We start from the raw sequence: 20,191 nt of genomic DNA, 5'->3' as shown, positions 1-20,191 counted from the left end.
GTTTTTTTACGTAGAATGTGTCCATTTTTTAAGCCATTTGCAGTCATTTCAAGGTATGAATATGAAATATATCTTTCTTTTTTTCCATAGAGAATCAGTTTTTCTAAATGAACTAAATTAATTTGTGCCAAAAAAGAATGTATGTTTATTTTTAAAGCAATATAGACATGGCATTGATATCATTCAACAGGAAAATACTAAGTTCTGATACATTTCATTAAAACGTATTTTTTCTTACATTATTATTTCAATATTCAAAATAAATAAGACTTACCCATGTGATTTTAGATGCATGTAGTTAAATTAGATAAAATAGATTTGTGTAGTTAAAAGCTAGCAAGGTTGTTGGAGTATACATGTAGATCATTTGTACAGTACGTATGTGTATTTTCAATTTTATTGAATTACTTCATTTGATTTTCATTCAATTTTCTACAGCACAGTGTTGTATTTAATTCACAATAAACTCATTTAACTTTCTCAAGAAATGTTCTTTATATATTATTGCCAAGATGGTCTGCATTTACATTAAATTTATCCTAACTTTGGTTGTCAGCATGATGTATTTATACAGCTTATCCAACATAGCTGTGTTGCTTGTTCTGGAGTCTACACTTTGTGTAAAATATGCCTCCTGTTTTCAGTCTTAAATGGTCTTTCACACACTATAGTTTTTACTTGTGTTCTCTGGTTTCAATGTTGATTCTCAAGAAGTGCAGTTTGTTGACTTTGTTAGTACCTGTCTGTGTAGTATATTCCTTTAAGCCACAGAATGTAGGTGAGATTTCCTAGCAGAAATGTCTTTTTAACATCCCGGTGACCAAAAACATACACAGCATTGTAAATGAGGTCAATTTGTACATGTGCAGTACTTCCTTTGATGTACTGTATATTCTACATCAACTATAACTACAGTATACAGTATTTCCTAACATTGTGTTTGTATTTTGTTTTGCTTCTCGAGTTTGGCTCAAAAGTTAAAATGATTTATTCAGGGACAGCAAGATCCAAAAATAAGATGCTTTTTAATGTTTGGATCTCTTTGGTGGGATAGATTTGGCTTCACCTGCCTAGTTAATGGGTAGCCTCCTGCCAATAGGATGAGGAGGCTCAGACCCCCTTGGTTCACTCCACATTCAGACAAGAGCGAACCAAGGGGCAGCTGCAAGGTGTGGAGAGGGTGGAGGAGGGATGCTTGAGATGAATAAGAGGCAAGGTGTTCGTGTGTAAAATATATGGCTAATTTCCATAATGACTGTGATTAGCAACAGCTGAGTGAGATTAACATGTTGCTGTTACCCCTCCCCTTACTTCAGATAATAACTTACATACATCAGCATAAACACCAAAGTCATTTTATAGATATCTCGCTCAAGCTGTTTTTCATGTTGTATCTAGAGTTTGTTTTTCTTACCCGCTTTGTATTATTGTGCAGTTTCCTGCATTTAAATGGCATCTGCCAGGTGCGTGCCCAACCTTGGGATTTTTTGGTGCTTCTACAGATTATCCTCATGGAAGCCCAGTCAAAAAAAAAGACCAATTGAGTACGTAATGCTTCTGAATCGCAGAATTGCAGATACACTGTATGCCAAATCAAGTCATTGTAATAATACATAATATGTATAATAATGTAATCATTTGTATTTCATTCGGTTTTGGGTCTCTCAGATCCATGTAGTTAGCAAACGGTAGACATGCCACATTTCCATTCTAGACGAGTAGCCTACTTGAGTTGTAGTTTTTTATAGTTTTTTCTTTACTAGAAATTAACAGATGTTTCCCACAATTGTATAACACTGTGTGGGTCACCTGCCTAAAAATCGGTGCTGCCCAGCCAAACAGAAATGTGAAAATGAATGTACAGTACAAAAGACTGTCCAGCGATCGCACGTTATCGACATAAAACGAATTGTTTTCCCTGCGTTTTCTCTTGTATTTCATTGAATGTAGATATTGTGAACTCAAACTGTAGCCCTTTGGATTGTAGTCGCTCTCCCTGTGACAGTGGAGCAGCAGGAACAGAGAGGACCTTTATGAAGCCAGAGTTGACTAAAACATGCCTGAGGCCTAAAATATAGGCAAATTGATTTAAAGTTGTTTTTTATTTAAAACTTTCCCATCTGCTAAGTCTTGCTGGTCTCACCTCCCTTGTTATTGAGTGCACTTGTTTTTCATTTGTTCTTTAATTTCATACCTTTTTCTAGGATTAATTTCTACAAAGGGGTCACTTTCCAAGATCTTGCCTAAGGTCCCCAAAAAGCTAGGGCCAGCCCTGGTAGTGGTACTAATACAGATCCCTGTTGGACTCCACTAATGACATTAGTTGTAGCCACATCTGACCAGAGAAGCATACTGTGAAAAGTCTTAAGTGCCTTCACACATCGAATTTCTTTTTGTTTCTTTCAACATAACAATCATGTTGCGCAGTCATGGGTTTAATATGATACTTTCATGATATAATATATATATTCTAATAAATTGTAATCACTTTTAAGCAGATTTTATCGCTATTTAATTCCTGTGGGTAAACATTGTTTATATTATTTTCTAATTAGAAATAAAGACCTTTTGAATTAATTTGCTTAATTCATTTTTTTTAAATGCCATTACATGATTAGTTTTTTCTTTTGCATTCTGATATCTATAACTTTTAATTGTAACCGTAATTGTATTATTTTTTTCTTATTGGTTGGCATAATCAAAAACCAGTTTGTAATTGCTGGAACATAGACTTGAATTACTTTCATAAAGAAGAAAGAAAGACATCTGCAGTGAAGCAATCAGTTTAGATGTTAGTTTAAAGCTCATGTCTATTTGAGAATTTGGCTGAAGATGAAGTAGGCTGTACATAAAAGTAATAAAGTAATATACAGTACCTTGCAAAAGTATTCAGACCCTTCCCATGATGTCCCCATTTGAAACAATCACTTAAGAAGTTCAAAGCCTGAATTCTCATACTGAAGACTTCTAAGGGAAGGTAGGTCACAGGAAATATAATGCAAAATCTAAAGCGAAATAAAATGATAATTGTTGATTACTTAAGTATTCAGACCCTTGACCTCAGTATTTGGTGTTAGCTCCTCTGGCAGTAATTACAACTAGAAGTCTTTTTGTCCATTTCAATGGCCTTTGCACAGTAAACAAGCTTCCCCATCCATGATGATGAGGAGCAGAACTATAGCATCATTCTGCCATCCCCACGCCTGACAGTAGGATTGATGTATTCTGGGTGATGCACTACAGTATGTTGGGTTTGTGTAGGACATAATGCTTTGCACCTAGAACCCAATTTCCCATTGTGTCTTCTCTAACCACAAAATATTTTGCCACATGCCTGCACTATCACATACAGTACTGTAGGTGCATTGTTGCAGACTCACGATATTTAAGGTTGTTTTTTATTCAGTTCCAAACAAGCCTCCTTTGTGGAGTGACTGTGATATTGTTGGCCCATGGACATTTTCTTGCATCTCAGCCACCGAACTGTAACTTTAAAGTTTCCTACTTACCTGGTTGTTTAGTTTTGAGGGACAGCCAGATTTAGACAGTGCCTGGGTGCCTTTCATTCTTAATCATCAAGTTTACAATGCTCAAAGAGATAGTAAGTGTCTTTCAAATGTTTTATATGTTTGATCTGTCTTTATACAACTTTATCCTTGAGATGTTTTGAAACCTCCTTGGTCTTCATGGTTGAATCTTTGCATTTTTAAAAGGTTTAGCCCCAGGACTGGGTAAGGCAACAAAATATCTTGATTGAAAATATATAGTGTGACAAAGCATCACTTTTAACACAATAGTCTAGGTATAGGTTTCTGCTCCATTGAAATTTTGAATTCTGAACATTGCATATTGAATGAGTTGAAGTGAAGCTTATTGATAAGGTTGACTTTTGCTGACATGCTAGTGTTTATTTTATATTTGTCATGGGCCATAATCTTTGTAAAAACATTGCACAGTTGTGAAGATAGTAAATGCATATTTTTTTATGCTGAACGAGTAGGATTGGGTTCTATACAGTATATTCATACAGACAATGAAGAGTATCAGCAAATGAGCAAATGCAAATGTTTTAATTAGCATTGAAGATTAGAGATTGAACTCTTCAACCATATCTCTGCCATTTTACAACATTCAATCATTTTAGTTTTAAATATATAAATAAGTGAAAAATGTATATTTTGGAATTAATAACAAGTGTCTGTAAAATGTGTTCAGACTCTACAGTCTCTGTGTTATAAAGCCTTATTTTTGCAGTGTATATCCATGTTAGTTCATTGTGAACTGCTTTTAATTGCATTCTTGTTGTTCAGAAATAGCAATTTCTTTCATGATTACCACTAAAAGCAGTTTAAGGTCCTTATATGGTGTTCAGTAAAGGCCGTAAAGTGGTACTATAGTATATAATGTTTAGCATTTCATATGCATGAAAAAAAGTCAATGAAATGGAGCTTTGTTTTTTTTTGCTTCCTGTTGCTTTGTTACCTACTGTACAGTACAGACAGAGTCTCTTGACAGGGATCAGGTCGGTTTTTCATCTCTCCAAGACAGGGCAGAATTAGAAAACACAATCAAAAGGGTCAAAAGAGATACAAATCAAGTACAGCACCATCTGTTTCTTAATGATTACCCGCTAAAGCACGGTACACGTGCTGTGCCCGTTATCCTCATTTTGACCTTCTCCTAATGTATGCATAAAAAAACCACTGCGTTGAATGTGTCTTAAACACAGGTTAAAAAAATCTGCTAATTTCTGCCAGCCTCTTCCTTTTCTAAGTCTACCTCTGTTTTGTTTCAGTGAAGAAATCAGTAAAGGAATATTTTTTCTGGCTCATTTTACGTTATCTGCTGTTTTTTCCCCCCAAGGATTACATTCAGCAGATGTGTTAGGGTCACATGTCATTTTCATACATTTACATATGAGACAGAGTCTTCTATACTGGTGTGATGATGTGTTTTTTTTCACAATCCCGGGTTTTGGAGTCACATATTGAAAACTGGGTGGCTCGGCGGGGCAGCAGTGAGCATTGCTGCCTCAATGCGCTAAAATCCTGGGTTCATTTCCAGACCTGGGGCGCTATCTGCATGGAATCTGTATGTTCTTCCTGTGTTCGCGTGGGTTTCCTCCAGATACTCCGGTTTCCTCCCACAGTCCAAAGACATGCTGTTAAGTAAGTTGGCTTCTATGAATTTGGCCCAAGTGTAAGTGTGTGTGAGATTGTGTCTGTGTGTGCCCTGTGATGGACTGGCATCTCATCCAGGTTGTATCCTGCTTTGCACCCCTTGCTTGCCAGGATAGGCTCTGGCTCCCCGGCGACCCTGTACTGCATAAAGCGGTTCAGAAAATGGATAGATGTTGGAAACAAAGAAACTGAAATATGCAGGTATGAAAGTAAAATATTCAGATAGTTCAATTTGTAAAGGAACATACTACTCCAGTTGAAGGTTATGCTTTATGTGTGTATGTTTCTGTGTTTTGCTGAGCACCTACACACTTGCTCCGAAATCAGGGAGGAATACAACTCTTCTACAAATGTCTACATGTGTTACAGAGCTTGTAGCATGCTTAAAGCTGAAAGGGTTCATGGAGCCTCTCTGCACCTTCCCATGAACTCTCTGTGTATAGCAGTCATTGGAAAGATGTAAAGACATTTTCCACTCCAAATTACAGTAGGTGAGTTGCATAATAAAAATGAATTGGATGCTCTAAAAAGTAAAATACTTAGATGTAGATTCTTCCTGTGAAAACTGTGAGGATGTCAGCAAATGTGAAATTTCTTCTGTAGTAATTGGAAGTTTTAAAGTGCTGATATGCTTTAAATTCTCTCTCTGCAAACAGTTGTAAAAAGGTCAATTTCATGCAAACTTAGTTTTAACTTATAGTCTATACTCCTACCATATTTTATATTTTGCTGAAAAGTGAACAATGCATATTTATGTTGCTGCAATGAATTATTCCTGGGAATAGACTTTACATACTGCTTTCCAATCATGAGCCTGTCTCCCTGAAGTGATCAATTTGACAAAGAAAGATCCTCATTCTGGCAATTCAACCACCTCAGCAGGAAGGTAATATTTACTAGATTAAATCCTAACCTTGCGTACACTATAATGGGGTAAACTGATATTTTCTAGGCATTTCTGTTGTTGATATTTGTTAAAGGACAAGTGGTTGTGTATTTGTACCATCCATTATTCAGCAAAACAGGAAGAAAGCAGGATTCCACTTGATTTATATTTAATTAAACAGGATTTTCCAAATTTTCCTGTGACCAATAGAAACCTTTTCTTCATTGATATTGATTTAAACGAGGTGTGGTGTCTCCGGGGGAATAGTTTATGTAAACGAAGGTCGTACTTACACCACACTTTACTGTCCTCCGATCCGTGGCGTTTCTTCCAACAACTGTCTTCCTAATACAGTCCGTAATCCGTTCCCTTAGTCCTGATTCGTTCCGAGTTCCAAAAGTTCGTAATAAAGACAATCCGCGATGTATCCTAAACCAGTGTCCGTAATCCAAAATCATAAACCTTTCTCCTTGCAGTCGTTCGTTAGCCCGATCCTTAACATCCACCTCTTTCCACTCTTTTCCTCCAAAACGCATTCACCTTACCGGCTTCCGCGCTGTTCACTGCCTCCGGGCCACTTATATCCCGGTTCCTGATGCGTCTCAGCTGTGTCTCGTTGTCTCTTAAGGTAGACCCCTTCCATCTACTGGTCAGCTGATTCTTTTTGTCCGCCATCTCGCTAAGGTCCATCTCTAGCATTTTCAGCGTTTCGTTTCGGAAGTACCTGTTAGAGATGACCCTTCCCCGTGTCCTCTTACAGAGGTCTGATTCTTTTGAGAATGATCCCAAAATACACTTCACAAACCCAAGTGCTTTAAAAGTGTACATTAAAGATATACATGTAATGACAATTTCAGTCAGGGCCTACAGTGTACATGTGGGGCTTAGACATTTTATCTTGACTTATTGATTAGAAGGGAGGTTTTTTTTTTGCCCTGCTCCTCAATTCCATGAAGCAGCCAGAGACATAATAGTGTAATTAGCACAGAACCTTTCTGAGGTGAATACTGCTTTCTTTTTCTGTTCTCTGAAAGCACTTTTTACTTACTTTTTATATGAAGAACTTATCAGTTTTTTCATACACTCTCAATTTAGAATTGGAGATTGTTAGCTAACTCAATTGACTGCCACTACCCTTGTGCCTTAGGCAGAATGCTATTTATCTAAAACGTGCATCTGTTGGAGTTCATTGGGTACCCAGGAAGACTCTTGGATTGCATTTGCTTGACAGTCTAAGATACTCAGGTCGATGACAACAAATTTAAATTGCATTCAAATGCTGCTTGAAAAATCCCAGTCACATACAGCAAACTGTTCAGCCCCTGCATCGGTTGGCAAAGTCTAGAATTTCAGCCTTGACTTCTACAGGCCAGCTACACCGACCAAAAGTTTTCTTAGCTGATTCATAGAAATAATTTGATTGTCCATTGCATTTTCTGGGGGATCAATCCTTCATTTCAGGTTCATACTATTGTACTAACCAATGATGTGTCATGCACTGCTCTTCTTTCCTCTAAGAATGAACACTGCGGGTTTCAGCATCTGAGCCACAGACCTCACTGGACTTTGTAACATTGCAATGTGACTGCTTTTCAGTCATCATTTATTCTCTACATTCACTTCTCTCCTCCTTTGAAATCAACTGTTGACAATGAGCTAGAAATATTTTTTATTGAAAGTTATATTTTGAAAGTAAAGAAAAGAAGCAGTCAAAAGTGGTATAAATAGTATGGGTCTGATTGATGAGTGGCTTTTTATATGAATGTTTTCATCCCAATAGGGAAGTAATCACTACAGTATGTACTGTATGTATCTTTTCATGTTATCACCAATATAACATACCTATAGAAATTTCCCAAGTTCTGAAATGGTAAAGTTATTCTCATATTATCTTGGGTGAGATCAGAGATTTAATATAGCTACCCAGATAGCCACAATTTGTCTGCATAATTTTTAAAGAATAAGCACCATAACAAGAATTTTACTAAAATAAATCCATTAATTCAATTCTTAAATTAAAAGTGAAGAATTTCATTTTAATTGTATCGGGTTTTTTTTGCTACCAGACCTTTTCTACTGATTTGAATTTTCCTAAGGCAATAAAAGGAGAGGCATGAAAGGGATTATGATTACCAAACAATCAAAAGTCTTTCTTTCATTTGTTGCCATTTTTATCTTCTTAAAAGATTACTTTATTAGCCCTATACAATTTCTTGCATTAGGAATTCATCTTTTCGCATAGCCCAGCTTGCTCTCCATGAGACACAAACACACAGACAGGGAGAGAAGCTTGGGATCAGACAGCAGGGTCAGCCATTGTACAGCGCCCCTGGAGCAGTTGGGGTTAAGGGCTCAGAGGCCCAACGGAGTAGGATTCCTCTGCCGGCCACGGGATTTGAACTGGCAACCTTCCAGCCACAGGTGCAGATCCTTTAGCCACAGAGCCATACTGTAGCTCCGCCCATCTGCTCCATTCTGTCAGCAGTCAAAAAGTATGCCATACAATATAATTACAAAAAGAGTAAAAAACAAAAAACAAATTCAAATTCTGAAAATTCAGTTCTGCCTCTGGGGTTGAAAGAGCTGAAGCAAATGTCATTTAATCTCATTTCATCAGATAAGACAATGCTGTGAAGTTTGAGTAAAATAAATGAGACTGTACTACATTTGTGAATAAAAAGAATTCTTAACTGAAGATAGGGAGGGATGACACCAATAAAGTCAGTTTAACCCAGGCTGTTGTAAATCATAATTTATCTTGAGGTACTGTCTCAAAAATTATGTACAGTATATATCTTCAGAGTAAGCCTCTGTTTCAGTGTTTCTCGTATGCATCCCTCCTCCAGCCTATCTCCTCCCATTCATCCACCCCTCAGTCACTCCTCACTCTGCACAAGGTCCCAGGGTTCTCGTTCTCTGGCCAGGGCCAGCCTCAGCCAAAGCCGTTAAGACAAGTTTCCCTTTACCTGGTCAATAAGCACCCTCACACCTAAACATTCAATGAACTCCTCAGACACATCTAATTCCTGGGTGTTGTTATTATTCATGAATCTTAATATAAGAACAGTTTTAATTCTACTGTGTTTGTTTCATAGTCATTAAAAAAGTCCAAAGAAGAATGCCTTTAGAAAGATAGATTGCTATATAGATATATTAATTAAATTCAAAGTAATATTACAGTATTTTCTTCATGCTTACATTGTTATGACATGGTAATATGTTTAATATTATTTTCCCATTTCTAATTTAAAAACGTCTATGTTAATTCATTGATGCAAATACTGTATATGAAAACACTGTATTCTCTGTAGAACTGTAGGCATTTATATGCACATATTTGTCATAAGGAATGTGTTTGCAATGGTATGACTGCACAGTACTTCATATTAGACTGAAGAGTTTAGGAGTGGGGACAAGCTGCAAAGGAACAATAATTCCATACTAAAAAACTAAAATAAAAGCTGAAAAAAATCACAATGTTGCTGCTGTGGACCCTTCCACACACCTGTAGGAGACACAACAACCAAAATGTTATATTATTTTTTCTTTCATTTTACTTTTTAGAATGGAAGTAACATCCTCTTGTTCCTTTGATATTAGACATTCAACTGAAAAGCAAAATTATCAGCTAACTAAAGACAGTGTATGCACTAAAAAAATAATGAAGAGAAGGATGTTGATTTTTTCAGTCTGTTAATGTGATGTTTTGATCATCATACAGTATCTGTCTGATGAATTCTGGCAGGAACCTCTCTGAAGCAAACACCCAAAAGCACAGCGTGGCTGCTAAGTACGATGTCATCACCCTGCTGCTATGGTTACCCACAGAATCATAAATCAAACAAGACTGTATAAAAATGTCTTCTTGCCTTTAGGTACTGTACCGTTGAGGCAAAACACAGATTTTGAGGTTAAAACAGAAGTTCTCCCATATAGCAGTACATAAATCCAAATTTGCCTGTGGTAACAAAAGTAATGCACTGGGTTTATAAAACCTGATATGCTGCTCTTCACTTCAGGTGACAGATGAAAAGGCTTAACAAAAAAATGAAGGTGGCTAAAAGAAACTGGAAAGCCCAGTGCAGATTTCAAACCAAAGATAATTGCCTTGGTTTTGTGTTGATAGTTTTTGTTGCAGCTCATAAAAGCACTTGAGACCAATTATTTATGAATTTTACAAATGATTGCTGTATGTTTCACATTACAGGTGTGTGGAAACAAAGGATGGGTTTTATAATGCCAGGAGGAAGAAGAGGGGCAGACAGGAGCTGAACGATTGCCACAAAAGAACCTGAATCTTGCCGTTGGTCTGACATCTTCAGGTACCTCATTGTTCATGTACAAGAGTCTGTGCTCTGTGCCTTTTCAGATATTTAAAGAGTTCTCACCTCATTGCATGATGATTTTTATTAGTTTAGACATGTTTTATTATTTAGTTTTAACTCTAGCTTAAAGAGAATTTAAAATGATCAGCAGTGGCATTCTGTTAGATGCACTCTGGTCTATTTAAATGGGATCAACTCGGAGACCACATGCTTTTTCCTTTGACAAGCCTAAATAAATAATGCAGAAGACTCATTAGAAACCTCAGTCCATTCTTCGTAATGGAGTTGCTGTGAGCGTTTTTGTGGATTGTGGTGGCGTGATGGTGGTTGAGTGTTAAGACATTTGTATATCTGTAAAGAGCACAACAGCAGCCTGACTTTGTACTGTACATGTACTGACATTACAGATATGAAGTGCTCTTGCCAAAAATATTTAATCTAAGATTTTAAATTGAACTATACTACTGTATCTTAGAATTTCAAATGAATGATATAAATACTGTATAAAGCAAATTATGTACTGTATGTCCACTTTCACAAAATGCCAAAATTTAGTGAATTTAATCAGAACTAAATGTAGAATGTTGAATTATTTGTGTATAATTATTTAATATTTACTTTAACAAGTAATACTTTGAAGATATTAGGTAGTATATATAAAGTCAAATAAAAAATGATGTTGATGTTGATGAACATTTGCAGATGTGAACTTTCTCCTGCTGCAATGATTAAGTATAATATTATGGAAAAATGTCAAATCCTGTATGTCAACAACCAGAAAGTCAGAATTAACCATTGCTAGTGCAACTTAGCTACTACATTAACAAACAGTCTCACCATTTAAAATAACATTGAGCGTTATGGAAATGTGGAAAGAATGCTTGATTTCCTTCAAAAATTGCTCTTATTTGATGGATATTTTTTGTCATCACTTTATGAAGATTCCAAGTTTCATTAGTATTGTTCGATGGAAATTTTTATCATGACTAGGGAATACTGGTTTTGTATACTAAAAGCTAAAAAGAGATCTAATCCTTAGTCTGATCTACAGTAACTGCAGGGAACAGTGAATATTTATGCACAATATTTATATACATTGTTCTGACCTCCTTATATCTGAGATCTGAAATTAATTACTAATGAATAGACCTGTCCCCTAATGTACCTTTTTACCTTTTATAAGAATGTAATATTGATAAATTATGCAAAAATAAACTTCATCCACCCATTTTCTACACGCTTTATCCAATACAGGGTCACAAGGGAGCCAGAATCTATGTCCCCTATGCCTAATTGAAAAATTATACTGTACTAAAACACATACCAAGGAAAATACAGTAATATACAACTAATGCTAAAACTTATTTAAAAATGTATTAATAAGACCTTTAACTAAACAAAGTTCAGTCTTCTCAACACATTGATTCACAAAGTGCATATATCCAATTGTAATATATTTTTAATATTTAGTAGGCTAAATGTTTTTGAAGCCATTTATTAAAAAATGTCACCCTTATAAATAAAACTCCCGTCACCATTTCCAGGTTTCATGTACAATTCAAGGCATCTAGCAAAGCAGCGCAAATTAGTTTTCTACTGTTATGTCTGTCACGAAGCGTTCTTTCAGGACTCTAGGGAGAAGCAGGTGTGATCCTGGTCAGTACCTGGATGGGAGACCTCCTGGGAAAAAACTAAGGTTGCTGCTGGAAGAGGTGTTAGTGGGGCCAGCAGGGGGTGCTCACCCTGTGGTCCACGTGGGTCCTTATGCCCCAGTACAGTGATGGGGACACTATACTGTAAACAGGTGCCGTCCTTCGGATGAGACGTAAAACCGAGGTCCTGACTCTCTGTGGTCATTAAAAATCCCAGGGTGTTTCTCGAAAAGAGTAGGGGTGTAACCCCAGCTTCCTGGACAAATTTCCCATTGGCCCTTACCAATCATGGCCTCCTAATAATCCCCCTCTATGAATTGGCTTCATTACTCTCTGCTCTCCTCCCCACTAATAGCTGATGTGTGGTGAGCGTTCTGGCGCACTATGGCTGCCTTCGCATCATCCAGGTGGATGCTGCACATTGGTGGTGGTGGAGGGGAGACCCCATTACCTGTAAAGCGCTTTGAGTGGAGTGACCAGAAAAGTGCTATATAAGTGTAAGCAATTATTATTATTAATTATTAACACAATCCGGGGAGGAGAGAGGAATATACAGGGAAAAAAGCATGCAAAGGGGCTGGAAGGAAAACAGGGGGCGTGTCCATGGTGCGCTGGTGTTCGGGGGAGGTGTGGCCGAGGCAAACTGTCCAAGGGAATCCGAGGCAAATCCATGAGTGTAGCAAAAGTCCAAGACCAGGTAATCCATCCTGACAGACAAACAGAGGTAAAAGCCGGAGTGGGATCCGGCGGAGGGTCGGGGGAATAAAAGGGGGTAATGGGACCAGACGCTCCCTAATCCTCAGAAGGTCAGGATGCCGTGATAAAGCCTGTGCCGTCAAGTCGCTCCTGGACTCACAGATAGGCGGGCTTCCGGGAATCCATCTTCCAAAGCTGAGCCCAGATTGGCAGGAACGTCTGGCTTTTAAAGCCCGCGGGACAGGAACCGGAGGCAGGTGCAGGGGATCAGTACTGAACAAGGAAGGGCTGGAGTGTCCTTAAGAGGAGGGGTTTACGGTTGTGACATGTCAGTCATGTTTTGCAGTTTCTTTGGTGGTTTATTTGTGCTCTTTGACATTGCAAATATTTGCTTTCTTTCAAAGACAGATTGTCTCAGGAAAATGGTCCTGTGTGTAGACATAAAATTCTTTCTGGCTTTATTGAAACTCTCAAAGATGAAATAATCAGTAGGAAATTACAGTGTGTTATGATTTTTGTCATTATTTTATTTAAATTGTTCTTCAGCATTCACCCTTCAGTTGTCCTTAAGCAGTAACATATTTCCCGTTAACCATACAGATATAAAAACTTAGAAGTATCAAAGTGAAGGGAGAAAACTCACCTATAACAAATACAGCATGACTTGTCTACTCATGCAAGTTAATTCCTGTATTTTCATTGATTGTATTTACCTGAAAACAACAGTCTGAACAGGCTATCAAGTTTCTAATGTAATGGAATTTCCAGTATTCTACTATTGCTTGCTAACAATCATTCAATTATCTGTTATCATGCTGAACCCACAATGCTGTGAGCTTAGCAGGATTTTTTATCATCAATTCCATTTTAATTAAAATGCTGAAAGTAAAAGGACACTTCAGAACTTAACCTCCCCAAGACCTTCATGCTCCATTAAAGAGCAAAAAAAGCATCAAGGTGTCTTTTCACATATAAAACTATTGGAAACGTGGAGAACGTATTGTATGGTCAAATATTAAAAGAAAATGAATATAGTTTTTTTTTCTCATGGTTGCAGTTATTTTCTGTTTCGCTTTTCAGAGCCTGTTGATATGAATTTTTAACATCTTAGAAGAGATACACCTTGTATTCAGATAAATATAATATAATTATAATGTTATGAAATATTCTAACCAGTGTCCTAGCATACCTTAGATAAGCCTCATTTTTATTTTTCAGTATTTTTTTATTTTGCTTCAAAGAAGTGTTGAAAAATGTCCCCTACATCGGTGTAGAAACAATCCCTTTAAAGTATAAATTAAAGAGGAAAGAATTAATAACAAGTAGAGTTTGTTAATTTGGATGTACCCAAAAAGAGGAACTATGCAGCTAACTATGGCTGAGTAAACCTAAAACACCATGTATTAGAACATTTGACAGTTAGAACATTAATTCAGGTTTTTTCATTTAACCATCTGATAGTATACAGTATGTGCAATACCTTATTTTTATTTATGTACTATATATTTGATGTCCAATATTTTTTCTCAAACTGTAAAGCAACGGGATCTGTCTTGTGCAATAAATCTCTGCAGCTACAGCACAGATTGTACCAATTGTGTATCCAACACAATAGGACTTGTTTATCTGTTTCTCCCATTCAGGATGCATTTAAGTACTCATAAATGCCAAAGGATGTTCTGCTTGCCACTCGGTTTCTGTGTAATGTTTGCATTAATCCATTAGAAAGCCTTTCATTCTTTTTCCCATTCTACTTTCATACAGTATATAGGATTGTAAATTGAGTCCGGCACCTATTAAGCTAGAAACGCCTTTATTGGCATTGTGTTTGACGGATGTGTCTATACTTTAACATTTCACCATAAATCAAGGCATTCCTCGCTTGTGTAAAGAAAAATATAATTAATCCTTTTACACAAAAGACTTCAGCAGCTCTCTAAGAAAAATAATTAACATTGCTTTGTGGCAATTGATTGTGATTGTATTCTTGGCTGACAACAAATTTAACTCTTACCCTAGAAAATTATTATATATTTCATTAAGTCTTTAGACACTCATTCTGATGTTTCTGTTTTATCCTGCTGCATTTCAGTGTAAGATAGCTCTCTACATCTCACATAATTTTGTGTTGCTGAATATCTAATGTTATTGTTTTTGTATTACATATCAATCACATTTAATACTGTTGTAATATTTAAAACTGTCTTTGAAACAGTCGAAACTATTGTTAAAACTGGAAGAGCTGAAATTTGTCTTTTCAATCTGATGTAGGCAGACAAGAGAGATTTGCATGTACTGTATACTTTCAGACTGGTAGATAGACTGAACTGTTTCATGACGTTTCTGACAAATGTCCTTCTCAACTTGTTTGGAAAGAAATGTAGCCAAAGTGGTATGAACTTGTTCAAAACTGTCTTTGCCTTCTGTCATTAATTTGTGCACAGCTGTTCAACCTACTACTAAAAACCAAATAGAAAGACACTGTTCAAATGTCTTAAATCTTTGTCAGCTCCAATTCCTGTGTCCCACCATTCCTTCATTTGCCTGAGAATAAAAATTGATTTAATGTTGTGAACCATGTCTCCAAAGATCTTTTCACTATCAACATACTTCAGTTAATAAGGACAGAAGCATAATACACTTTAATCAAATTGTAGTATTTTGTGCTTTCCAATTAACATTATCACCATTTATAGTTCCCTGATGAAGTTTTTTTTTAGACTAATGGTGAAGTGCTCTGCTCTTTTTATTACTCTGTAACTAAAACATTTACACAGTTCTCAGTATGTACATTTTGTGCATTGGTGTGTTGCCAGTTAATTTACTAGTGGTTTTGCAATGTTCCTGGACTGACCCTTGTGTTTTCAAGGGTGCAGAGAATGTGTGTGAGTGCAATTTGAGTACAGTTATGGCATAACATGGTGATGTATAAACAAAGGACTGTGTACACAATAACATATAATTACATTGCTTCATTATTGAAGAGACTATTTAAGTCAGGATAGGTAAACAGTCATAAAGTAGCAGAGCATGTTCTTTCTGTTGTGTGGCCCTCTTTTCAGACACACATACTGTATCACAGCCTGCTTCTTGTTTCCAAAGCAACCAGAATCCCTTGTCAGTCATATAAATTATAATTAGTTATGAAATGGTGGATTTAAATGCAGTCACTTTGTCAGTGAATTTGAAGATTAGATACTACATGGAACACTTTTTTCCCCATAAAATTAATGCTGTTTTTAATCAAATGACTTAAAAGGTTTTACAAACATTTACAATAAATAAAAACCTAGCATTATGGGTATGGTTTTGTCCTCTCTTCGTTAAAAGATTAGCAATCCATGTGAATGTATAAAAAGACATTACAAGAAAAGTAGTTTCTCTTGTTCTTGTCACAGCATTAAAATTGCCTTTAATGGCATTGCAGAAATAAGAATGCATTCTCTTCTGTCATGTGACAGTGAGAATATTACTGAGAAATATAATTTGACTGCCATTCTGAGATTTCTTTCTGCATTTATTAGTATTTCAGGAGTAATGGCCTTTTATACAGTATGTAGAATGATTATTTTAATTTCATTAATTGTACGTGAATATCAGTTTTATAACCTTAATAAAGGCGATTTCTAAAAGTTGAAGAAATTGTTAGATTTCAACCTACATACATGTGTAATGTAAATTTCACAGAAATGAGGCAAAGTATAAATGAGCATGGATATAAATCATACATTTTTAACTGATGTCATCATTTGAAGACTGCTTAATGAGCAAGAAAAACATCTTCAAAAGTTACCTTATGAATGAAGGAAAAGTCAGAGGAGATACTTTCTCAAAAGCAAAGTATCTCTTTCTTCTGTGGCTTATTGGCTGTGCATGCTTGCCTTGTATTAAAACAAGTTTCATGGTTTTTCAGGGCCAATTGCCCTTTAAAAAATTAAAATAAGCAGACATTTCACTTTGAATCAAAATCACTGGAATGGTGCAATTCAAGAGCAGTTTATTCTGTGCAATATTAATGAAAATGTTGGCTCCCGACATGATCATCTGATTAGAAATGTGTGTTTTTCTTTTTCTGCAAACAATACCATTACACTGTGTCTACACTGACATTAATCTAGGCGGTGTTCTGCAGCTATAGACATCTCAGAAAAGTGGACATTCTTTACTTTTTGTACCATGTTGAAGTTGTCTAAACATTTGTATACGTTTAGATACACAGGATATATTTTCAGACAGAAGCCCAATGGAGACATTCAGTGAACCAACCATGAATCCTTATTTTTTTTTAAATAATTTCATATTAATTCTGAAAAGATCCTTATACAATGCGCTTAATATTCTTTTCATTTTGGCTGACATTTGGAGGTCATTCGTGTAATGAGCCTAATGAAAGAAATAATTTTAGCTGCATATTGATTTACAGTGGCACAGCAAAGAAGAGGTACTCAGCCTCCTGAGTGGTAGAACAGTAATAGGAACGCGCTGCAAGAGAATGAGACTAGAGAACGAGACTGCAGTGCTAGGCAACAGGGCTGTCAATCCAAGTCAACATTTTTATTTAATAAAATACTAACATCCTCAAAGAAATGTTGCGAGCAGTGTTTGCAGAAAGAGAGAAACGACAGTAGGTGACTGGTTGGTGTCTAAAAAAGATTTGGGAAGTGATGGTTGAGAAAAATTGTAAGAGAGGGTAACAAATTGAGAGTGCAAGATTAAGACTGAGCACAGTAAGTAATAGTGTAAGATGACAATAAGTTAACTTACAGTATATCAGTTCTGCCTGGGATTTTGGAGTTGGGAGTAGCTGATAACCTACAGGATCTAGTGTTCATCCAATGGAAAGTGGTGATGGATTACCTTTCGATATGTAGTCTCTTTAGATAGATGGCTAATGTACAGTATCTATAGAAAGTTATTTGTTTCCCATCTATGTTTTTGGTTTTAATAGGAAGCTAGAGATGTAGCAAAGGATTATGCTTGAACACTGCAGAAGTCTCTGTCTCCAACTGCTTTATACTATATCTGTTGGAGCAAGACCAACATAAGGCTGGTTTTCATGATGCGCGTGTAACCTAGAAATCGAATAAACTTAAACTGAGGTATACAGAAGCTAAATGGGATGGAAAGTTTTTACAGTCTTTTTAAATCACTTGCAGACTGTGTTACTGCTTTCAATAACAGCCCTTGATGAGTTTTTTTCTGACTGTAGAACACTTAGCTGAGATGCTGAATATATTAGTGTCAAAACATGTATATAATTTGCAACAATTCCAGTAGATACTTTCTGTGTATGGGATTTAAATGGATTTAATTCAATGTCTGAAGAGGATCTAAAGAATTCTAATTAAATAAGGAAAAGTGCAAACATCGTATTGAACTAATAGAAGTCACTTAGTGATTTCTAAATGAAGCATATGCAGTAACAGTATGTGTAATGATGTATAGTTTCTATGTCTTGTTTTATCTACCTACTGTAAGAAAAGATTTATTAGAGTCACTGTGTATCTGAAAACTGATTACAAAAGCCTGTATCGAAATCAGCCTACCCACCAATTATAAATTATGTACCCATTACTTGATTTTGTCAGTCAGAGCTTTCCTGCTGCTGCAGAATGTACAGTATACAGTATCTGTCATTAAGTGCTGGATTTGTAAAGTATTTAACAGGCAGACCGCAGTTCTGATTTAATCCAGACCCAAGTCTGATTAAGGATATAGTCTAATTATTTGCTACAGTAAGTTTGAACTTTGGTGTTAAATGTACACATTTAGTAATTTTTACTGCATAGAGTAACTTCAATTCTATGTTTAATCTGTTTATCAATTGATGCTTTTCTTATTGGTGTCTAAGCAGAATCTTTTTAAAGAAGCTCCAAGGATGACAGTTGCAATTAAAATGTTATTCTGGTGATGTGTTCAAAGGTGATGGGGTATGTTGAATTTTTCTAAACAAACAAACCTGAAGAACATGGTTACATGGAACAAATCAAGAAAACTGGAGAATTTCAACAATTACTATTTGGCAAAAAGAATTTAACTGACTTTTTACCCATGCAAGAGATATCAAATCTATTAAAAGCAATGGCATCTTTTGTTAAAGCCCAGTCTTGTACTAAAGGCCAAAACTGGGACAGAACAAGGATAATCATTATTTCATTTCGAATTCACCGGTTGCTAAACCTGTCAATTTGAAAAGATTGAGCTTGCTTTCAGTTTTCATTCATAGTCATGATACATTTATTCTGTGATTTCAGTTTTTACATTTGGTACTGTATATAAAGGGTGCTTTTTTTCTTCAAAAACATTGATTTGTTATCAAATGACCCACATATTTTTGACACTTTCCTAATAGCGTTTCTGTGAATCTGTAACCGTTGTACTTAAAACTAATATCTTAATTTTTCCTTCTTCAGAGATATTTCAGTAATTTATATATTGTCCAAGCAGATGATAATATCACACAGAAAAGTAAACAGAAAGATAAGACATTCCTGCTCCTTTGCTGTTTCTCTAAAATTTTTTCCTTTTTCTACTTTTCAGCATGAAATTAACCTCTTTTGATTCCTTTGCAGCTTGCATGTTGACACAGAACCCCAATCAAATGTTTATATACTGTATAAATAATTTAATATATTAATCAGTTTAGGGGTGCCAGATATTTATCAACTGTGTGATTGCAGCCCAGAAGACTAAGTAATATCTTTTAGATCAGAGCTTCCCAACCTATTACAGCTCGACAGCCCCACAGGACCGACCATAAAATCCTCCGCGGCCCATACAAAAACCAGGCCGTCCTCACCATTTTGAAACGGCTAGCACTATACTGTACCTCAGCAGTAGCCTAACTGACACCAGTAATCAGTGGAAATGCACATATACAAGCTACAAACAATGGCTTTACAAAGACCTTTTATTGATTACAAAAGGAGTCCAGTCAGCACCTCACAAAAAATAAAAAATAAAAATGAAAATAAGAAATATTGTAACAACTAAGGCACCAGTACAGCTCTTTCTTTATTATGATATCTCACGCACTTAACATTAGCCTTGTCGCAAACAAAACTGATCGGGCGGAATCCAAACGAACTGAAAATATTTCCAGAAGTGCATGGTAGCCTTCTGTGCTAAAATGAACTCATGAAGACGTTGAGAAACACAAATATGCACAATAACGATCAGAACAATTATGAAACAGAAGTAGATGTTAACTCCCCATCCGTTACATTATATTCAACATGTGCAGTAGATTTTCCAATGGAGGAATGAATGCACAGTCACTCAATAGCCTACAACTAGCCTGGCTTTAAACACACGCACTTTCTTTCTGGCTCACTTAGTGAGAGGGCTTGTGCTGTTTGACAGATACAGTACCAAATGCTGGATGTCGGGCTGCAGAGAGGGAAGCTGCCAGCGGAGGTCTGGCTCAACATTAAGCTTACTCCTGTATTTGGT

General features: G+C 36.2%; 1 protein-coding gene across 4 annotated transcripts in view; it reads left to right on the top strand.

The window, feature by feature from the left end:
- Window positions 1-20,191, top strand: part of b3galt1b (beta-1,3-galactosyltransferase 1b) — a 113,127-nt gene that overhangs the window by 81,366 nt on the left and 11,570 nt on the right. For 3 of the 4 annotated variants that reach the window (XM_088605408.1, XM_088605406.1, XM_088605407.1), the window contains one exon: window positions 10,274-10,388. The gene's annotated coding sequence lies outside the window, so the exon portion shown is untranslated. Of the gene's footprint in view, window positions 1-5,095; window positions 5,169-10,273; window positions 10,389-20,191 lie in introns of those variants that run through there. The other variant, XM_088605409.1, reaches the window with a different exon arrangement.

Source organism: Lepisosteus platostomus, chromosome 14 (genome assembly GCF_059453375.1).
Source record: "Lepisosteus platostomus isolate fLepPlt1 chromosome 14, fLepPlt1.hap1, whole genome shotgun sequence".
Taxonomy (NCBI): Eukaryota; Metazoa; Chordata; class Actinopteri; order Semionotiformes; family Lepisosteidae; genus Lepisosteus; species Lepisosteus platostomus.
This window is presented reverse-complemented; position numbering and strand designations above follow the sequence as displayed.